At 36.1% G+C, this 19,954-nt stretch overlaps 1 protein-coding gene across 15 annotated transcripts in view; it reads right to left on the bottom strand.

The window, feature by feature from the left end:
* Positions 1–19,954, bottom strand: part of PPFIA2 (PTPRF interacting protein alpha 2) — a 466,902-nt gene that overhangs the window by 140,147 nt on the left and 306,801 nt on the right. The gene's annotated exons all lie outside the window — the stretch shown is intronic.

Genomic DNA, 19,954 nt, shown 5'->3' with positions numbered 1-19,954 from the left:
GCCATTATTTTAGCACTTCTAGTCCAAATATAGTTAATTTACAAACAAAAAATTCTCAGAAGGCAATTAATTTTTCAAAATTTTAGCTCAGATTTATACACATGATACTTTGAACTAAGAAACAGATTCCCAGATAGTTGTAGTTTAAGTGATCTTAATAATATATAGAGTAGAAAATCACATTACAGCATTTTAAAAATATATTTGCTATTCATACATATTATTTTGAAAATATTTACATTACATTAATACCATAAATTATTTGTTTCTTGGCAAGTTTTATTATAGTATCAACTCAGATATAGAGTCAGTATTGGTTCTAGGGGAAATCAATGTCCATAGTATTTAGTACATATTAAGCATATAAGTTTAATATGATTCAATATTTATTGAATATTTATTGAATTTTATATTTATATTGAATATTTATATTAAATAAATATGGAATCATGTTAAAATTATAAGTTGAAATTATGAGACCAACATGTCACACAGACAAAGAATTATCAAGTAAACAAAAGACATGGAGAGATTGGGTATGTGTCCTGCTGCCTGCCATTGCTGCCCACATGCCAATGATATATTCATGAGAAAAAGTGATTTTGCATATGACCTCCAGCAATTCAACACATAACTTATCATTTCTTAAGGGTATATCACCACATAATGAAGAACAACTCTGTAAAAGCTCGTCTCTCCTGTAGTACTGCAATCACCAAATAATTGGTTCCCTTACTCCCATTCTTGCCCATCTACAATCTATCATCCACAAAGCAGCCAGATTCATCTTTTAAACTTAAGTTATATCGTGTCACTCTTCAGCTTGCCAAAGAACCGCTCTGTTTTCCCAACTTGTTTAGCATAATTTTAAACTTCTTAACAAGGTCTATAACACCCTACATGATTCCTTCGGCCACAATGGCCTCCTTTCTGTCCCTCAAACAGACCTGGCACTTTCTCATCCAGAACTGAGGAACTTGCTGATCTTCCTGCCTGAAGGATTCTTCCCCAGCTCAGACTACAGCTGACACAATCTCAGCTTTCAAAAGTCAGCTGAAAAACCTACTTCTCAGACAAAGTGTACCTAGCCATTATACTTTGTACAATATATCTGTGTTTATTTTGGTGTGTATCTTCCTCATTAAAATCTAATATTTTATTCCTTTATTTTTTTTTAATTTTTTTATTTTTTTTTATTCCTTTATTTTTGTACTCACTTTGCTTGTTTATTTAGCTAGCAGAAGTCCTAATGATATCTCATGGGAAAATAATTTTCAAAGGAGTAAATTATTGACAACAACATTTTCATATGAAGCAGCACATCACATTAGTATGTGCAGGGATTCAATATAAATGTTAAATTAAATAATAAATGGATATAGAAAAACAAAGAATGTAAACCTAATTCATTCAGAAATAACAAAAGATAAAGATTTACTGTGCTTGAGAATCATCAGACATTCCTCTCATGTTAGTTAGTGTAGAAATGAATTACATCAAAGAAAAAACAAGAATGAAATAGTCCCTGGATATATCATTTTCATATTACATTCTTAATATCTTTCTCTTGCATAAATCAATAATATTATATTATAATCAATACATAATAAAACTTTATTATGAATTTTTTAATTAAAGTATTGTATACTGACATTTCACTAAGATAACATCCATGACTTAAATAAGTTATGACAACAGTAACAATAAATTTTAAAATTCTATGCTTTTTCTTCCATTATTTAATTAGAAGTGAAGAGAGACCTTTTTAAAAAATATTTAAACATCAAACTTAACTCTTAGTTTACAGAATAACTTCAATTTGTTTAGTAGTTCAGATAAATATCAAATACACCCTAGTGCCTAAAATAAAGCAGTCCATCTATAAAGATTTACTGAATGACTCAGTGAAATGATAAATTAATGACCTTAATTAGAAAAGTCAAAACACCAAATTCACATGGAAAACCTTATGCAAATATGGTTGTGCCACTATATTAAAAAATTACAAACTTCCAGTTTTTCATAAAATATATACATGGCAATTAATTCCAAGAAAGACAAACTTTTCAACCACTAACATGCAAACTTTACTTTTTCTAAAAAATCAGTCCTGCAAATTAGATTTTTGAAACTGGAGAATTGATGCAGGATCCTCTATATTCTCTATCATTCTAATATGATTATATTCTGTTCTATTTTTGCTCAATAACAAATTATCCTGGGTAGTTATGAAAGCAAAGCTTCAGCATCTGATTTTATTGTAGGTGTTAATAAGCTTGATTCTTTTTCCTTTCACACTGGGGAAAGTGAGATGTTCTCTCCTGCAAATACAACTTTGGGGGTTGGGTCTGCTCTTCTGTGTGTTCAAAAGGGCAGAGAAGGTCACCTAGAAATCTGTAGCTGGAGGTAGCACAGGCCTCTTTAGGAAATTCTCCCAGCTGGCTTGACAAAGGAATGCAGTAGGTGGCTTGAGAAGTGGTTTACAAATATAGCAAGCAGAACGAAAAGTGGCTGATAACCTTAAAACATTCTCTGGGCTCTACTGACAGAAAAAGCTGTTAAAGGGAGGGTTCAAGTGACTTGTCTAGAATAGTTAAGTAGGACTGGATCCCTCACTGTTAAACAGCATGACCTATTACAAATAGGATGGCGTGGTGGTTAGGACAAATCACTTCTGGGGAGTCTCTGTTGCTTACTCAGTTGTGACATAAATGCAACAATGCACTGGAAACCCACTATGTGCCAAGAACTGTGTTGAACTATTTTAATCTGCAAATTAGGTCCTATGATCCACATTTAACAAGTGATTAAACTGAGATAAAGAGAATTTAATGAGAACTAAGGAATCAAATAAAAGTCCTTATCTTTATACTTTTTACTATGTCACATTGTCTCACATGGCTTTGCATTTGGGCTCTATTAAGTCAGGGGAAGTTAATGGTGGGTGAGGATGGGGAGGAAGCATTTCCTTTCCAAGTTCTGCTACCCTCCCACCTTGGAATCCTTTGTACTTCATTGAACTATGGACCCCTCCCTGGACAGATTCACGTGTAGGCAGAATTTTGCATGCATTTCCACACATACCAATTCACTGAGGCCCATGGAACACTGGTCAAGAGAAACTTTTCTACAGTCATTTTAACTGATTAACCATGATTTGTCAAGTGTTTGTTGACATTTGTTTTAAAATGCCCAGAATTCATTCATATTCCTTTTGGTGCCAACATCTTACATTTTCACTGGGGAATTTTCCTTCCCCACTCTAATCTTAGAGAGACTGTCAATCAGGGGGCCAGAGCTCATGGCAAATGGGTGGGCACATGATCTAAGCCAGGGCAATTAGAACATTCTTTGAGAGAAGTTTCTGGCAGAGATATGGGGGAAGAGTCTCCTTTCTACTATGGAACGTAAGCTGGTGGGATAGGATCAGAGTGCTGTTTGCCATGAGTTCCTCCTCATAGAGAAGCAGGTAGAAAAGCTGGAGTCCTGATGAATTACTTCTGCTGCTGATTTTAGCCATAAATCAGCTCTATCCCTGGCATTTCAGTAAAATAAGCCCAAAATGTCCCCTCTGTGCTCAAACTTGTTTGGATTGGTTTTCTGTCACTTGTAACTAAAAGTGTCTTTGCACTTATTTGGGAGGTGGAAATGTGCCCTTCTGGCCAACCCGAGCCAGGTGCTTCCCAGACACCTCTCCTGCTCCTGGAGATCCATATGTTACAGAGATTTGGGGTGTGTTTATTTATAAAAAGATGCATGCAACTCACGGGGGTGGGGGGGAATTTGGGGATCAACCGTTAACGAGTTCACATCTGATATTACTCAGCCATAAAAAAGAATGAAATAATGCCATTTGCAGCAACATGGATGGACCTAGAGATTGTCATACTGAGTGAAGTTAGTCAGACAGAGAAAGAGAAAAATCGTGTGATATCGCTTATATGAGGAATCTAAAAAGAAAGGATACAAATGAATGTATTTACAAAACAGAAACGGACTCACCGATTTAGAGAACGAACTTATGGTTACCGGGGGTGGGGGTGGGGAAGGGTGGAAGGAAGGGATAGTTAGGGAGTCTGGGATTGACATGTACACACTACTATATTTAAAAAGGATAACCAAAAGAACCTACTGTACAGCACAGGGACCTCTGCTCAATGTTATGTGGCAGCCTGGATGGGAGGGGAGTCTGGGGGAGAATGGATACATGTATATGTATGGCTGAGTCGCTTGGCTGTGCGCCTGAAACTATCACAACATTGCTTATCGGCTATACTCCAATACAAAATAAAAAGTTTAAAAAATTTTTTTAAAAATCTGGGGCAAAAAAAAAAAAAAAAGAGTTCTTTAGGAAAAAAGAATACATGAGGGTGTACGGGTACTCATCCTGGCTAGTCAAGGTGATGACGAGGAGGAAAAAAAAAAAAAAGGAAGAAGATAAAAGAATGACAGGTGACTCAAAATGCTAACGTACTTCAGCTAAAACTCTGGCATCTGTGTGATTCTTGCTCTCTGGCTTATTGCTTTGCCTTGACCCTTCTTTGTGTTTCCTGATAGCTCATTAAGCTTCTGACAGCCTGACCCCCTGCTTCTAGGCACTCCCAAACCCATTATATTCCCAAGGCAGCCTTCCAAGTTTTTTTCTTTAAACCTTTGCCTCTGTCAGGTTGTTTTTGGCTCTTATCAATCTCTGACAAGCTCTGAGCTCACACAGTGGACTACTGGTGGTCTTGGTGGTCAGTCTTCTAGTCAGGAAAATTCCGCAGCCCCCATCCCTTTTTCTACCAGACTATTTCAGGGTTCCTAGCATGTCTTGCAACAGACTCTCTTCTATCCTCTTTCTCTGAAAAACAGTTTTCCTTGATGACCTGGAGAGATGCATTCATTTCACATATATTCATTGATATTTCACTGATGATATATCAGGTATTAGGAAAATTAATAGGGGGAAAAGGCAAAGTTCTTTAATTCATTCTTGTTGGGTGAGACAAACTATAAACAAAAATAAGTGGAATACATTTTTAAATGGTGATAATTGCAAAGGGAAAATTAAAGCAAGGGAGGGATGCTATGAGGCTCAGTTTAATTAGGAATTAGGTGATTTCTGAGTATAGACCTGAAGATGAGAGGGAGGAAGCAATGTGGCTATCTGGGAGAAAAACTTTCCAGGCAGAGAGTTCAGAAAATGAAATTCATTATTGAAAACAAAAGTTTGAGATTCATAAAAATGTTTTAGTGAGTTCTTCATATGATGTAAGATGTCCTCTTCAAAAGATAGCTAAAACATCACTGAAAGTTGACATCTTGGAAACTTCAGGTATCAGGAAATGCACAGAAACATGTGATTCTTAAGAGAAATGTGATTTGGGAGAAAATAATAGAGTCTCTTTCATATCTCTATATTCTCACATTTCTCAAGTGTTTAAAATGTATTTTTTTTCATATTTTGTTGCTCTTTATTTATTCCTAAACTTCCAAGTTTATCTGTGGGGTCATATTCCTTCAGCCTGAAGAACTTCCTTTAACTTTCTTTTAGAGCAGGCCCACAGATGATAAATTCTCTTAGTTTCCTTCATTGCGAATGTCTTTATTTTACTTTCATTCCTGAAGGATATTTTTTGCCAGATGGAGAGTTGTTGACAGTTCTTTACTTGCAGCATTTTATTTTTTTATTATTATTGTTATTTATTTATTTATTTTGGCTGTGTCACGTGGCATGCGGGATCTTAGCTCCCCGACCAGGGATCGAACCCATGCCCTCTGCTGTGGAAGCACAGAGTCCTAACAACTGGACTGTCAGGGAAGTCCCTTGCAGCACTTTATTTTTTAAATTTATCTATTTATTTATTTTTTAAATTTATCTATTTATTTATTTTATTTTTGGCTGCATTGGGTCTTTGTTGCTGAGCGTGGGCTTTCTCTAGTTGTGGCGAGCAGGAGCTCTTCTTCATTGCGGAGTGGGGGCTACTCTTCATTGCGGTGCGCAGGCTTCTCATTGTGGTGGCTTCTCTTGTTGTGGAGCACGGGCTCTAGGCACGTGGGCTCAGTAGTTGTGGCTTGCAGGCTCTAGAGCACAGGCTCAGTAGTTGTGGTGCACGGGCTTAGTTGCTCCGCGGCATGTGGGATCTTCCCGGACCACAGCTTGAACCTGTGTCCCCTGCATTGGCAGGCGGATTCTTAACCACTGTGCCACCAGGGAAGTCCCTAAAATGTATTAATCTATTTATTCAACAAATATTCATTGATCATTGTTCTAAATATGAGACACCACTGGGGAAAAAAGCCCTTCTCTCAAAAAGCTTACATTCTAGTAAATGACGGAAACAAAGAAAGAAGCAGTAAGACAACAACAATAAAATAACAATCATTTAATGAGCTCTTACAATGTGCCAAAAACTGTGCTCAGCACATTATATAAATTTTTCTTCTTTACATCATTTCATCTGTACTATCTTTTCTTCCAAGTTTAAGATTTCTTGAGAGTGGACCCTGAGACAAATAATTTCGCACAGTAGTTTATTTGGAAGGTGATTCCGAGAAGCATAGCATTCTTAAATATTCTTAAAAGGCCTAGGATGAGTCCTGGCCCTTCTAGGTGTAATTGGTTGTATGACTTTGTACAAGTTTCTTAACCTCAAGTTCACGTTCCTCTGCTATAAAATGAGGGATAATAATACCTACGTTTTAGTGTGTTTGTACTGTAAAATACTTAATTGTATATGATGTACTGTAAGCATTTATAATGTAATAATGATCACCTTTATCTTCTTATTCATACTTCATGTTCTAGCTTATTGAAGGACTTGCAGTTACACACACCCAAAATGCCATCTTGGCTGTGAGTTTTTATATTCATTTGGAATGCTCATGCACAGAGCTCCTAAAACCCTTGTAAATTCCTGACAACAGCATTCAGGGCATCTTTTGTTCTAATGGGGGATTCCGGGTGGGCTCCTGGATGGGGGCTCAGCGCCAGAAGGACCAAGCTGTGATTTCAAGCTTGGAATTTTTAGCCCCACCCACCATTCTCCAGAGAGGAAACAGGGGCTGGAAGTGAACTTAATGACTGATATGCCTATGTAATGAAGCCTTCATAAAATTCCCAAAAGTACAGGGGTTGGGCAGCTTCCAGGTTGGTGAACATATCCACATACTGGGAGGGTGATGTATCCCAACTCCACAGGGACAGAAGGTCCTAAACTCGGGACCCTTCCAGACCTCACTCTATGTATCTTTTCATCTGGTTGTTCATCTGTATCCTTTATCATACCCTTTAATAAACTGGTAAACGTAGGTTAGGTAAATGTTTTCCTGAGTTCTATGAGCTGCTCTAGCAAATTAATCAAACCCAAGGAGGGGTTAGTGGGAGTCTGTGATTTATACCCATTCAGTCAGAAGCACAGATGACAAATTGTACTTGCAATTGGCATCTGAAGTAGGGTGGGAGTGGTCTTGTGGGACTGAGCCCTTAACCTGTAGGATCTGGTGCTACCTCCAGGTAGACAGTGTCAGAATTGAGTTAAACTATAGGACACCCTGCTGGTGTTGCAGTGAATTGTTTGGTAAGGGAAAAACTCCCGTACAGCTGGTGTTGGAAGTGCTGCGAGTGTAGCAGTAGTGTGAGCGGAAAGGGGAATCACAGGAGGTAGGACAGAGTTTTTCCTTACACACTCTTCCTCCTCCTTAACTCTTCTCAGTTATCTTTCAGGTCTTAGCTTATATGTCACTCACTGTGGGATGGGTGGCATCCCAGTGATTTAAGTTACATAATTCCTTAGCATTCTCCACTAACTCATATCATACAAATTATCACTCTTTAGCACAATTGGCTGTTAGTTTTCTGACTGCCCATTTTGACACTGAGTGCCTTGAGACCAGAAACTATATCTGATTGATTATTTATTCCCAGTTCTTAGTAAACTCTCTGACAAGTAGAAAGCACTCTAGAAATATTTATGGAGTATTGAATGACAGCAGACTGTATGAATGGAAAAGTCCTATAGGGAGTTGGAAAAATTGGATGGAAAAATACTTGAGAATGTATACATGGAGAAGCAAATTAGTTATCCACATAAAAGACCATATGAACTTGAAGTCTTTCCTAAAGTTCATATTACATGATTCAAGGTTAAAAAGGAGCCCTGGGCATGGAAGAGCTCACTGGGGAAATACAGAAAGAAAAGAACACGAAATATTGACATAGCCTTGTAGGATATTCACAACTCTCAGTGTGAGGAGGCAAAGTAGAAGACAAAGACAACTGTAAAGGAGGATAAGGATAGGATCATGGAAGGTCAGCTTAAAGAAAGTCTACAAGAGATACTCTATAAATATAAAGTAATAGGCAATTTCAGTGTGTCTTAAAATATTAAAAAAAAAACATTTACAAGTGTATTGTAGCCTAGGTAATATGATTGAGGTGCACTGAAGTACACACTGTGTTTATATGCTTTAGACTTAGGATAGATTGACATTAGATGGAAAGTGGAATTCCAAGGGTATCTAGAAATTTGTTTCTGCCAACAAAATTCTTAAAGTGGAAACAGAAAAGCAATGTAAATTAATTTAATTTTCACTTTTTTTCCTCTTCCTCATCTTTTTGAAAATGTCAATGTACGAGACATTTCCCTGAAGTTGGATAAGGAAGGAAGACAAATAAGGAATAGGAGTTTAGAAATTAAATGTATAATTAAGAACTGCTAGCAATAATAATAGTTGCTCTATGTTGAACATCAATTATATGCCACATACATGCAAAGAAATTTACATACATTATTTCATTTAATCTTCCCAGTAACCTTATAAACTGGGTATTATTATTGTTATTTTATAAGTAAGGGAAATAACATAAAGGGCATAAATAATATACTTGAGATCATACAGAAAAAGATATGACAAAGGTTTCCAATCCAGGTATGCTACCTTCAAAATGGATGGTTTTTAAGCATTATGCTATAATGCCTTTTGAAAATTAATGAAATGATTCACTGCATACACAATCCAAATATTTATCTAGGTCAGGACTACAGTTCTGTGGTCTGATAGCAGGGGAATTTACCTGCCCTGATTTGGCAAAACAATTTAGACACAGAAGATGTCTTCAATTATTTTTACGAATAAAAATCATGCTGTTTACATTATTTATCATTTTTATTTATAACTCTTTTGTGGCACAGGCATTTCAGTTTACCTTGAAAATTTCCCAGCTACCTTTTAAAATAAATCATGTCTACCATACTCATGCTAATTCTCCAGGGATCTTCATTCTGATGTTTTTAAATTCATATTTGCCTTTACGTATTTAACAACAACTTCCAGACAGTGCCCACATCTAATTAACAAAGATTCTTTTCATCTATTTTTACCCCAAATTCAATTAACAATTCCAAGAGTGAGACTTACAGAAGTCTCACTACACCAACACATAATTTGCTTCTACACAGATAACTTATTCTAATTTAGCTGAATTCCAGGCTTAGATTACACTGAGGTTGCAACATGAAAAAAACAAAGACAAAGCAACTAGTAGAAGAGCAGGGATTTACAATTTACACTTAAGCAACTCAACTCTCCAGACACAATAGTTTGGATTTGTGTTGTTATATATTAATTGGAAAACCAAAAAGATTGAGACACTTACTCAAACAGAACTAAGGATACTAAGCCAATAGCAATTTCACTTTCCAGCTCCGGCTTTTGGACATAAGATTTATAAGCAACACTGAAGCAAATTAAAACCAGTGAAAAGCAACTTCATGTAGTCCAATGAAGTTTGATCAGCTCATGTGTAACATTAACTTTCATTGTTTTTCAGTGAGAATGGATAGACTGAAAACTTGTGAAACGTAACTGATCCAACGAACAATCAAATTGTCTTGAGATGGGAATCAGAGGTTTGTATTGTGAGGATTCACCTCTTGTCAAGTTTAAAAAATAGTTATTTAATTAATGATTTAAAGAATGAATCCATTTATCCTAATGAATGACCAAATAGCTTGGAGGTGGGAAGTATAGTTTAATTTGGTGGTTGCTTAGAATTTTTACCACTATACTATTCAGTCAATAAATAATTATTGAATTAATTAGAACATACTACATACTTGTATCTTTAACCTCCTCCACTTTGGCTGACCAGCCTTTCTAATTCCCATTAGATGAACTGACTGGATGTTAAAATTTAAATGCACATCACCAGTAAGTTTCTGGTGACGCTTTGATGAAAAAGATAGTACACAAACAGTACATGCAATTTGGCTATTTCCAAATTTTACATCTGCTTATATCTAAAAACATAAAGATACCTTGTATGACTACGGAATCTAAGCTTATTTAGTTTTTAATGATGAAAAAATTCTTTTAAGATAATATTAAAGATTTTTAAGACCATTCTTAAAACAGTAACTGTCATGCAAAACTGTTATTTTTAGTTTTAAGTTTAAGACAGTGGTTGAAAGAACAATAAAATTTCAAATGTTTCCTTAGATAGATTTGTTTTTACAGTGAATGATTATGATCTCTATTTCCAATGTTAACTGTAACATTCAACAATAGCTGTATTTTAGTATAGTTATTGATATGTAATTCTGATCTAAATTACAACTCTCTACCAAACTATCTCTATCCTTTTCATCTAATTGGTATTTCAGTCATTACATTTTTCTGATACTTGGTTACTCTTTATTTTTATTTATTTCCACTATTCAAATAGTTCTTTAATATTTAAAACGATAATAAAATCAAATGCTGGCATTTTCATTAGAAGCATATAAATGGCTTCAGAAAATACAAAACAACTTAAATTGGACAGTATTAGTGGATATTGTTCAGGCACAGTACTGCTATTGTAGTAGAGTAGCAGCTAAGAATGGCATTAGATGAAAGAATAGTAATAAAAATGGCCAAGGAAGCTGTTAGTGTGGTAAAGTAGAGGAATTAATCCAGAGAACAAAAGCAAAAAAGAAGTCCTAAAGAGTTTTCCCAAAGTGTCAATAATAGGAAAACACATACTGAACAAATTTTATTTTTCACTGCAAGAAAGCAAGCCTCAGTTGAAAATATAAATAAGCAAATAAATAAATGAGGAGGGGTGGAAAATATTCATTGAGGTAAACAAATGACACTGAGAAGTACAACACCACATGTAAAACAACTGCAATAATTCAGTGTTGAGTGCTGAGAATGGTGGCAGCAATTTAGTTTGAAGTTTTGAATGTCATGGAAAAAGTACATTGCAATCTCCATCACCCTGGAAGATGCCATTGCTAATAACTTCCCTCCCTAAAGAAGACAGCAGAATCCTACTTAAAAAATAGTTTAATTAAAAAAGGAGGCCATTAGATTGAGGTGGCTCTAATGCCCAAGCGACCTACAGAAGCAAACCAAAATCTAAGCCTGTGACGCCTAAAGATTACACGACCAAACGCTTAGGATAACCAATCACAAACAGCCAGTTAGGATTTAAGCTATAGCCAATCAAATAATTTCTCTTCTTTGCTCCTGCACTATTTCTGAGGGTTTCCCCTGGCTCCTATGGTGGAGCACTCCTGACCACTTCTGGTTTGGCATTGCTTGATTTGATTTTTTTTTTCAAATAAACTCTTACAAATTTTTAATATGCCTCAGTTTATCTTTTAACACTTGTCTCACAATGAGAAAAGCAAATAGGACTTACTAAAGGTATTGATTGTGATAAAGTACTTCTTGACATAGAACAAAGGCTTACTTCTTCGTGCTCTCCACAGTCACTACCACTAGGTCCCTTACTCCCTAAAGTCAGAAGTATCAAAATATGCTAATTTGGTTTGGGCTTCAGCTAAAGGCAGAGGGACAACTGATTACATATATCCCTTCTCCTCCAAATAAACAAAAGAGAAAAGCAAAATGAGGAGACTGAGTTATGCTGAGAAGAGGGTCACAGCAAACTGAATAGTCCAATGAGAACTTACGTCATCAGTTTATAGAGTAGCAGGTACGCTCTGTGACTAAGAGTCTGTCTTCAAAAGTCTCAATATTTATTCTTTTATGAATTATGCTGACATGAATAAAAGTTTCTTCTTTAGTTATTTCATGTATACAAAGTAGTATTAAATTCATCAAGCAAATACTGATTATTAAATTAATAAAGGTAGGTCTACATAATATTAATCACATCTCTGTCATCTGTTTATTCAACTGCAGTCCATCTGCTGTCAGGAAATTTGGGATGTTTTAGAATGAACATTCTGTTTTAGTAATCCAAAGATGCTATATTTCCATTAACATATATTTGAATCCTTTAAAACATCACATTAAAATTCATCTCTGTGATCTGAGTACTAACCAGGCTTGGACCCTGCTTAGCTGCAGAGATCAGAAAAGATATCTGGTGCATTCTGGGGGTTGGGGGCAGGGGAGAATGGGGAGTTGCTGCTCAATGGATATAAAGTTTCAGTTACGCAATATGAATCAGTTCTAGAGATCTGCTGTACAACATAGTGCCTATAGTTAACAATATGGTATTGTGCACTTTAAGATATGTTAGGAGGTGTTGAAATAACTTTCCAGGTCCAAGATGGACCCACATCAGCAAACCAGACCTTAGGTAACTTAGGTAACTCTGTCCTTGTAAATGCTCTTCTTGACCAGAAAAGCAGCATATCCAGTCAGTCAACTCCAAACACCAAGCCAACTCTGGACCTTCCCACCCCTAACAAGGTGAACAGTGTGGGCCCAGCCAATCAGATATTTTCTATTTTTCTCTTCCTTGTTCTTTATTCTCTATTTTATAAAAGCTTCTTGCCTTCCATCCCATTTTGCAGTTTTCTGAAAAGAGACTGTCCACTTCACAACGTGTTAAATAAAGCTGGTTTATATCACCTAAATTGTTTTCTTTCAGTAGTTTTTTAATGGAGGATAGATCTCATCTAAGTGTTCTTATGACAAAAACAAAAACAAAAGCAAAACAAAAGCAACAAAAGAACACAAGGACATTTTTTGGAGGTGATATATATGGTTATTACTTTGACTGTGGTGATGGCATCATGAGTGTATGCATATGTCCAAACTCATCAAAATGTATACTTTAAATAAGTACATTTTTTGTATATTAATTATACCTTAATAATGCTTAAAAAATCAAAATGGCCAACAAGCCTATGAAAAAAATAAAATAAATCTCTTTGGAGATGGACTATACTATTCTTTCAGCACCATGAAATTTGACCTCCTCAGCCAGGCAGGGCTAATACTGTAAGTACACAGTTGAGGTTTGTTGTTGTTGTTTTTCTCCAATCAGGGCAGAAGTGACAAAATTATAGGCTGTGTCCTGGAACAATTCCTTTTATCTCTGTTATGCTAAGGAAAAGAGTCTTAAGGGAAAGAAAAGCATATCAAAGTGCTTGAAAGTACTTGAGAAAATGTAGAAGGCAGAAACAATATCCATTAGTCATCCTTGCTTATAAAAAAGCAAGCCAGGGCAATAAAAAGGCTTTATCCATTTAGTTCCTTCCTTAGAAATCACAAAAGCAGCATACTAAACCCATTATTCTGAACAATTCTTTTTAAAGTAATCCATTCGCTTGGGTTCTAAAGGTAATAATCTTGCGTTATGTTTGTTTGCACGCGTTTCAATTTTATTTTTATGTGATTTTTAAATGCGTACATATTATAAAATGCCAGAATGGGAAGGGTCCACAACTTATGTGGTCTTTATACCTTATTTTTATGGGTGAAGAAAATGAAGTTTACAGAGAATGAATGGTAAGCCTCTTCCCATCCCCAGTAAATTGTCACCTGATCAGTCCCACTGTGGACACACACTCCACCTCTCCAGATCTCAGTTCAATCATCTTATTAAAAAGGAGGCGAACAGTATCATGGCTAAAAAGATCAACGTCAACATCAATAACAATAATATTTACTGAAAGATACTTCGTGCCAAGAACAGTTTTAAGCACTCTACATGTGTCAACTACAAATTGACACTTGCCATCGACACTTGCCATCTACCTCTACGAAGATTAAATTATGAACCACTGCAGCTGCTGACCTTCAACACTCCCTGAAAGGAGTTCAGGGTGGAGATCAAGAATGAGGCACTCTGTGCTCTGGGAAAAACTGGCAGAACAGGTCTTCAGATGGTTAGATATTTTCAGGAGAAGATTTTATGAGCCCAATTCTTGCATCTCCTCATATCTAGAAAAGCACTAAAATCCTTCATGGTGATATCTGCTCCTCGTGACTAGCAGTAACCTTCGTGAAACTAGGAGAAAACTTCTGTAAAAAATATGTACTTGATTGCAGGTACACCCCCTTCACCAAAATCACATATATATTGACCTTCCCGCCTACCTCTTCGGAGCAGTTTCTTAGAGCTATCTGAAATGCTATCTCCTGGGCTATAGTCCTCATTTTGCCTCAAAGAAAACCTAACTCCCAACTCTCACCTTGTGCATTTTTTTCAGTCGATAGTGTATTAACTCATTTAACCCTTACAACAACCTGATGAGGTAAATTCTATTAGACTTGAGGTAATTGACGCAAAGAGGTTATAAGGAAATTGCCTGTAGTCACAGAGCTAGCAGACAGCAGAACCATTTAGGGGGAAAGTAAATGCCCAGGGGTGGTGGTTACAGCTCCTGTTTGGAGTATGCTTACTCCTTTCCTTTCTTGTCATCAGCCAGGGCAGAATATATTCACAGCACCCAGCTGAATAGTATAGATAGAATGATGGTTTTGCACTTGCCACTTTCCCTCCACTTGCCCACACTAACTTTTAACTGCTTCTTACTATCCACTTCTCATAGAACATTTCATATTTTTGTCTCCTTCTTTCTATTGTGATACATATCTCACTGTGTTGTAATCTGCAGTTTATGGATTCTATGTCCTATATTTATGTTATATTTAGATCAAGATTCTTATTAGCAGTTCAACATCATCGTGATGCTTCCTTAAAATGCAGATTTCATTAAAATGGAATCTGCATTTTAATATTCTTCCAGGTGACCATTATACACCCTTCAGTTTGAGGACCAGTGCATGTGAAGTCTTCAAGTACAGAGAATTTTTTCTTGCTATTGCTGTATCGCAGGTAGAGGCAGCAGCCCCGTGAAAGGCTGCTGAAGGCTGTGACAGAGTAAGCCTCTAGGACATGACCTAAGTGATCATGTAGTGCAGGGGTGGCCAACTACATCCTCCAGGCTGCCTAGTTTTGTCAGGCCCACAAGATAAAAAAGGTTTTCACATTTTGAATAGTTGAAAAAAATCAAAAGAGGATAATACTTTGTGATACATAAAACTTAAAAGAAATTCAGTTTCCATTGTTCATAAATAGGTTTTTACTGGAACAGGGCCAAGCTCGCTTATTTACATAACTGTCTGATTGCTTTTGCTCTATAATGGTAGAGTAGTTGTGGTAAAGAGCTTCTAGCCCACAGAGCCTAAAGTATTTACTAGCTGGCCCTTTAAAGAAGTCTGCTGATCCCCGGTATAGTGGCCCACGTCCATCTTTTTCTTTATAAACTGTTCAAATGGACTCAGTGAAAGTCACAGTTATAACTCTACTTCCTGATTTTTAGACTTATTCTCTCTATTCACTTTCATACATTATTTCCAATTTCAGTTAAATAAGTAGAAACATAGAATAAATTATCCCTGAAATGCAATTACCTGATGAAGTGGATATGTTTTTTTCACATGCTCTTTGCTAAACTCATGTCTAAATAAGAATGTTTTAGATGGCATTGGTTAATATTACAAAAGTACGAACTGAGAGAACACAGAAAAAACCTAAAAATAAGTGTGGATTATATCTGCAGTGCTTTCTATCCATAGCTCTGTGTAACTTGTTTTATAGAATTTTTCTCTACCTAAAATTAATTTTAAATCAAAAATTTCTAACATAAGCTCTTTGAGGGAAGGGAGTTACTTCTTACTTGGTTACTGGTATGTCCTCAAGACCCAAAAAGTACTTGGTACATGTCCAGTAGATTTTACAGAGTACTGATTAAGATCATGAACTATGAAGTAGAATTCTTGTTCTACCACTTTCTGACCGTATGAACTTAAGTTATTTACCTTCTCTGTGCCTTTTTCCTTTTCCATAAAATGATACTATTTGTAAAAGTCACATAGCTTGTAAATGGCAGACTGAGTCAAACCTATGTTTGTCTGCTTCAAAGCCCATGATTTTTCTCTACTATAGTTCTCAACTATAGGCTCAAATCAGAATCAAACTATATAATTTTTTTAAGTGCAGATGGCCAGGACTCATGCTAACAGTGAATCAGAATTTCTGGATACATTTGTATTTTTCAGATGCTCTACAGGTGAGGCAGGTGTACAGCCAGGATGGAGAACTAGTGCCCTAGGGTGGACAACCTTTCTATTTCTCCTCTTTACGAGAGGCTTCTGTGTATTGGAAAGAATAATTTTTAAAAAGGATATCAGTAGATTTCTCTTTTTCTAATATTGAAATATTAACTTATTTTCCTTCCCTGTCCTTTTGTTCTTGATACAACAGAAACATCAGTGAGAGTGCAAATCCATCCAATTCCTTGGATAGAAAATAGCTATACCTCTGTGAATCAGTAGGAAATAATCAATACCTTGTGAAGAGTTTTTAAAAGTAGGGATCTGAAGAAATGAATAGACTCAACAAAAGAGCAGTTGCTCAATTATTTACTAGCTGTGTATTTCAGGTGAGTTACTTCAAGCTTTAGAACCATGTTTTCTGCATCTTTAAAATAGTGACAGTACATTCTGCCTTATAAGGTGACGAGACGTTAGCAGGATCTCAATAAATTCTCTCTGTTAATAACAGCAATTATCTCATAATGTGGGGATCCATAAACCTGAAGGTGAAGAGAGGTAAATGACTGAAACTGCCTGGAAGCCTGTGAAAACACAGCACTTAAGTGCTTGACCCGGCCCAGTGCCCCAAAACAGTAGGTGCCCCCAAATTATTTCTGACACTATAATATAACTGTATTGCAATTTTCTCTTAAGAAAACTATATTTTTCTTTCTCCCACTCCCTTCCACATGTCTCTCCCTCTCTCTCTTTCTCTCTCTCCCTTTCTCTCTTGTTAATTGATTTTTTAAAACTTCCTCAACACATATTCTGATTCCACCTACAGGTTTTGTTCCTCCTTATCTCCCAATTACAGTGTTTTCTGAGTGGAAAATAACATATTGGCTTTATCAGCATGTTATTAAATAAGGAGATATTATTAACACTAAGTGTTCATTAAAAAATCTTCAGTTAGGATAGCCAGTTAAGATGATCTCTAGCTGTGTAGTAAAGAATTTGGCTTTGCCTGAAGAGAAGTCAGGCCTTTGCCTTTAGCTTTTGGAGGTAATCTGCGTCATACCTGATATGAATGTTTTCGTTTAGGGTGAGGTCTAATTACGGTGGATCTTAGGATGGGGCTGGTCACACTTAATAGTCTTAAATTGGGACTGGTAATGTCAGAAAGACCAACCACATGATTTAGGAGTCTTTGTGTCTCGATCTAGAGGCGGAGATCAACCACACGGACAAACAATCAATTATGCTTATGTAATGAATAAAGTAAAACTCAATAAAAACTCTGGACAGTCAAAGCTTGAGTGAACTTCCCAGGTTGGAGAATTATCTCACATCAATTCAAGGAAGGTAATGCATCCTGTGGACAATGGAAATTTAGCATTTGGAACCCTCCCAGGCTCTGCCCTGTGTGTTCTTTCCTTGGCTAATCTTGATCTGTATCATTGCCCTGTAATAAGCCATAACTGTAAATGTAATAGTTTTCAGTGAGTTCTGCCTTTCTAGTGAATTATCAAAACTAAGAATGGATCTGGGAGCCCCATGAACTTGCAGTTGGTGTCAGAAGTGAGGTCACTCTTGGGAATGACTGTGCCCCGGAGCTTCGCAGTTTGGCTAAATGCTGGTAATGGGGTTATGGATTGAATGTTTATGTCCCCCTCCGCCAAATTCATATCTTAAATCATAACCCCCAATGTGATAGTTGTAGGAGGTGAGGTCTCTGGGAGATGACTAGGTCATGAGGGTGGAGTCCACATTTACTGGGTTTTAGTGCCCTTATAAAAGAGACCCCAGAGGTCTCTCTCATTCATTCTGCCATGTGAGGACACAGTAAGAAGGCACCATCGATGAACCAGGAAGCAAGTTCTTATCAGACACCAAATTTGCCAGTTCCTTGATCTTTGACTACCCAGCCTCCAGAACTGTGAGAGATAAATGTTGGTTGTTTAAGCCACCCAGTCTATAATAGTTTGTTTTAGCAGCCCAAAAGACTAAGACAAATAAATAGTATATGGTAAATACAAGCTGATCAAATTTGTGATGTTTTTTGCCATCAACTTTGTAAAAAGTAAAATCATGAGAAGTCAAGTTACTAATTACACACACACTCACATACACAAAACAGATTAAAGCAATTCGGGCATCCTTTTTGTCCATACATTTCCTTTTAGCATCCCCAAAGCTCACCTATTTGGAACTTACAAATTTTTCAGCATTTGAGATCCATTGTTCTTCCCTGCCACAATGAAATGGGAATAGACAAGTGCTGCAGAAATCCTCTGATATTGTTTAGTAGAACTTGAGGTCTCACATTTTCTACACTGAAAGTATAGGGACTAATACAATGCTATCATGCTGTTTATTTCAGGACTTCAGGCAGCGTCACCTCGAAGTTTACACCAAGGGAAAACATTTAGATGCAAAGTTTAAAATCCAGTAATTGAATTTATCCAAATAACTGCAAATAGCATCTAGATGTTTTAATGTATCTTTTCTGTAGAGTTAAATGTTTAATTTCAACCCAATATGTGGCAGTTGAAATGCAGGTTAATTTAACTAATTGATTTAATGCGTGTCATTAATTAATGCCTATTTTATCTTTCTGTCAATATAGTGAAGCTATGATCCTTGAACTAATCCACAGAAATACAACAAATATAAAGATGTCATGATGAATTTAAATTACTGGTAAAAGGTAAACTGTTGATTTGGAAACACAGTTTTCATATATAAAGAAAGTTTGTTATTAAGAGAAAGGCCAGGCAGCCTTGTGCCTACTGTTAGACACTCAAATTTGGAGTCTGATATCCTGGACTTGGATTGCTACTGACTAGTGATAACATGCAAAACAATTCACCTAGTTCTTTGAAGCCTCAGTTTCAAAATGCTAGTAATAATTACAGTTCTCTCAGATGTTCATTTTGATGATTAACTGAAAAGTGTGTGTGTGTGTGTGTGTGTGTGTGTGTGTTTGTGTGTTGGGGGATATGTATAGTGCTTAGCATAGTGCCAGGCACACAATAATCTCCCTCAAATTTGTAGATGCTATTATTTTTACAAGCTGCATAAAGGAGTGAATTGCAAAATCATTTATAAAGTGCATGTGCTACAGAATCATCCTATGAACAATAAGGTTTTTGTTCCTTTAATAAAAGGAGATTTTGTTCTGAGTATAAAATAAAGTACTGTTATTTTATCAGCATGTTCAAATTGTCAACAGAAGAGAGTTTTCATCTACTTAACTAATAACTACCTGATATTCACCTTTTGAACGTAATAATAGCAATACAGCTTTAGTACTTCAAGTTTACAAACTGTTTTCTTGTATATTATTTTATCTAAACATCATGACTTCTTTGAAAGATAGGCTAGTCCAAAATTTATTAATATTCCATTTCACAGATGAAAAAGCTGAGGTGCAGAGAGGTTAAATAAATTGCCAGGGATTATAGAATCAGTAAGTGATAGATATAGGAGTCAACTCAAACTGAAATCTTTTGACTTGAATTTAATATTCTTTTTTATTTTTACTTTGTACCTTGTATCTCACTAAATTTCAGTATTCCACTTACATTTTTAAAAAGATAAGTAATCTCTCAAATATTTAGCTTTAAAATTAATAAGAATACTCTAATAAACACATGTGTAAAATAATCAATTGTGATGCTTA

This window comes from Balaenoptera physalus (assembly GCF_965194825.1).
Source record: "Balaenoptera physalus genome assembly, chromosome: 13".
NCBI classification, from domain to species: domain Eukaryota; kingdom Metazoa; phylum Chordata; class Mammalia; order Artiodactyla; family Balaenopteridae; genus Balaenoptera; species Balaenoptera physalus.
This window is presented reverse-complemented; position numbering and strand designations above follow the sequence as displayed.